Consider the following 3,731-nt stretch of genomic DNA (forward strand, 5'->3'; position numbering starts at 1 on the left):
TAAATAGTGTGAGAAGTGATTGCTGAATATCATTCATTAGGTGTGATATCAAGTGCCGAGTATATTGTATTATAATAACTAAACATGAAGTTCTCATTAGTGTGTGTGTTGTTGATGTCCGTGTTTATGTTGTTTATTACACAGAGCTCTGCCAACCCTAAAGTTAACTTCGGAGCTATTGTGAGTATTGTTATTTTTGAAGTTTTCATTTTTAATATCACATTTTAAACACTTGACTCCTCTTCCAGCGACATTAACATTTACAACTAATTTAAGTGTATCCAGTTCAATGTTTTTGACAGTTACAATTTATATTTCAGAAGAAAGGCCTCGGTATTCTGAGCGCGGCGGGAACGGCTGAGAACATATACGAGGAGTGGAAACACAGACACGGATAAAGAAATAATATATGAAAATGACCTTTTATAATTATATTTTAAACACATTAAATGCTGGCTTTCCTGGTGACATTAATAATGCAATCAAAATTAACACAATACGAATTTACTGTTTATTAATCAAACCCACCCGTCACAGAAACGCAATTCTAAAATTTCAATTTTTTAGTTGCTTAAATAATTAATACCATATTTTATTATATTTTTTAATGACTGTCAGTATTATAAAATAACAATGTTTTGCTAAACTTAATACCTAATAAAATTCACTTATTAGAAACATTGTTGAATTTACATAATAATAAAGTTGAACCATTGACGTCAGTGAAGCCTAGGATCGAATGAAGTTAATTAATATAAAACAAAGGAAGTCTGTACTGGTTCATAGTAACTACTGAAATTACAGTTTTAATTAAACAAATATTAATTTAGTTGAAATATTCAATGGAGGCTTGTTTAAGAGAATATAGTGACTTATATTTAATATGTATTACCATATACTATGTTGTTTTTTTGAGAGCTGTCCCTTTGTGTCTGTGACCTCCTCGACCTCCTTGTACTATTCCTTGCACCTGACCGATCACTGACAGGCCATACAGTACCTTGCTCTGAGAACAATATAGCAATATATTAAACAAACATTTAGGATGTCAAAGTATTGCAACAACTCTTACAACAAGGGCCGCTGACGGTGATGTATAATACACATTACACAGTCCAGAGATTAAACAATGAATGAAATAGCACTTTAATTTAAATTTGTTTTTAATTAAGACTGTTTTATTATGCTGCATAATAAATAAGTGACTAAGGTAGGTTTTCGACTGAGGTATAAAAAGGTTAAGGCTTTTCTGTTAAAGTAAACAACTATCATTCTCTACCCACCGCTTTCTCGACCAACTTCTTTGTCCACGACTTAGCTGTGGTAGATGCAGGAACATTCACTCCATGGACAGTGTCACCATGAGACATTTGTAACACCATAGATATAAGCAACATTACTATCATAACCTTCATCTTTACGACACTGAAACAAAATAAACGAGTCTGGTGAGCTACAAGGCTTTTATAGTAACAAATTTGTATAAAGGAAAATGTGTTCGAGAAATTAACATTTATATGACAAGGAATCCCCCAAGGAATGGGGAATTGTAAAACGAGACTGATTTAACAAAGAAATATATTGAATTTTTTCCATGGTAAATAAATCTTTCAAAAAAGAGTTTTATGTGAATTTTCAAAAGGATTATTATATACATTAAAAAAACATATATTTCTTTGTGAAATTGAAGAAAAACTTAAGCTCGCAAATTTACATAATATCACCAAATTTCTCGAGTGTATAATAAGGTATATTATACATACAAATTTAATTCTTCTTTGTTGTCTTACATTCCATATCATTTATGCCTTATGTTATATTTCTTTTCAATCAAAACGCAACATCATATTATCTTCAAAATAATAAAATATACTGTTATTGATGTACAAATTTTAACTAGCATAATATTGACTAAAATCATTAAAAAAAAACGTTTTTTTTCCCTTTTTTCAACTAAGATCTAACAAACAATATTTCTTTTTCACCAAACAGAAGTGAAATGTCAGTAATCAGGAAACCCAAAGCGATTCTGACACAGGACAACATTTTTAAATTATGTGGTGTTTAAGAAATAAAGGCAATTTCATAAGACAGAGCAGTGGTTTTATAATTATTTCTCTATTGAAAAATAATTTTGTTCTAAGGTTATAATAAAAGAATTGTAAATTTACTATAATTAAATACGTCACTACTTAAATAGGTTATAACAAAAGTCGTAAAATTTTATCGAAATTTTAATGGCACATTAACCTTTTTTTTGCAAAAAGCTTTTATCGGAGGGATCCATTTTATTTTGTCCAAAAATCATAAGTGACAGAATTATCCCTAATAAATCACATAATGTTTAGAAAATATTTTTTTCACGAGTTTTCATTCGGATCTATTGACCTTTGTTTGCCACAAGGACTCTAAACTGACAAACTTTATTCTTATTATTTCATCTCTAAAATATTTTAAATAACCAATATAAATCTCCTTTCAGATATCTCTATGACTTGTCTCTCTATTTTTTTGTTATATGAGATCAGACTGAATTTTATTAATAATATGACAAAGCATGCAAATTTTCACAATGACAGTAAAAAAAAATGTCCTGAACAAACTTATTTTTGGTTCGAGTTGATTTTAAGATTTAATTTTTAACTGCTGGTAGCCAATATGGTCATTAGATATTTATTTGAGTTATACGTCTAGATGGTCTTTGTGGGAGAGAAATGATCACTAAGAGGCTTATACAAAAGCAAATATTGAATAGAGCCGTGCCTGGCTTTTTGAAGTTTTTCTTTTTTGAACTAAATTCTGTGATGTTATTAAATATTGTTTTACTTATACTAAAATGATTTATGCGACTGAACTTTTAATAAATAATTTATTTCATGGAATGTGCGAAAATTTCTCAATATTTTTTCCAAATTGTTCCAAACATTTTAAAATCAATTTAGTTCCGTATATTCCTTGATGGTGTTTATTTTATTTTATATGAATATAATATATATGAATGATTATTTACCAAAATTGCACGAGAGTACATATAAGACGGGCCGCTAATATACAAAATAAGATGTATATTAAATCAATTATTTTTTTTGTATAAATTTTATAAATACATTTCACATATCAATGCTATTTTTTAGAAAAACCTGATATAATTATTGCTTATTTTAACTAACATCGACTGCTCTGTAAATAAAATCGGCTACAAAATCGAATTCATTCTTACTACATCTATCAAACACGAATAACAAAGACAAGTCACGACTTTTGTATCGATAATCGTCATCTGTAGCATAAAGTAATCATTTTACCGCAGACTTATCAACAGCAATCTACTAAACAATATTTTATAAGCAATTATTATATAACCACATCACAAACACAGATAACACATTCCTATCGGGTATATTTTAAGTGAATGAATAAAAAAAATACTCATAACATCATCAATATTCCAACCCCATAAAAGGATATAAATTTTTAAATAATAACTACAAGAAATATTAAATATTGTGATCGAATTTAATGCATCAATAAATCTTTTATTATTTGTCATTATAACACAATGTCATTGGTATGTAAACCTACCGTAAGAACGAGCTCGTAAGACGGAAATACCGTTCATTCTCCACAACATAAACTGTATTAATGAGTACCTGCTTTAGTATTGTAGACACGAAGCACGTGTTACCTAAACTAAGATATACAATGGAAATATTATACCACAATAATTATTT

General features: G+C 28.6%; 2 long non-coding RNA genes across 2 annotated transcripts; one reads left to right on the forward strand and one right to left on the reverse strand.

The window, feature by feature from the left end:
- Positions 1 to 898, forward strand: LOC133319179 (uncharacterized). Its single transcript, XR_009752861.1, has 2 exons — positions 1 to 180; positions 321 to 898. It is a non-coding gene; the product is annotated as an uncharacterized LOC133319179 (long non-coding RNA).
- LOC133319178 (uncharacterized) lies at positions 411 to 1,585 on the reverse strand. Its single transcript, XR_009752860.1, has 2 exons — positions 1,284 to 1,585; positions 411 to 1,006 (listed from the first exon to the last, which is right to left on the reverse strand). It is a non-coding gene; the product is annotated as an uncharacterized LOC133319178 (long non-coding RNA).
- Between the last annotated feature and the right edge of the window lie 2,146 nt (positions 1,586 to 3,731).

The sequence above is a fragment of the Danaus plexippus genome, chromosome 14 (assembly GCF_018135715.1).
Source record: "Danaus plexippus chromosome 14, MEX_DaPlex, whole genome shotgun sequence".
NCBI classification, from domain to species: domain Eukaryota; kingdom Metazoa; phylum Arthropoda; class Insecta; order Lepidoptera; family Nymphalidae; genus Danaus; species Danaus plexippus.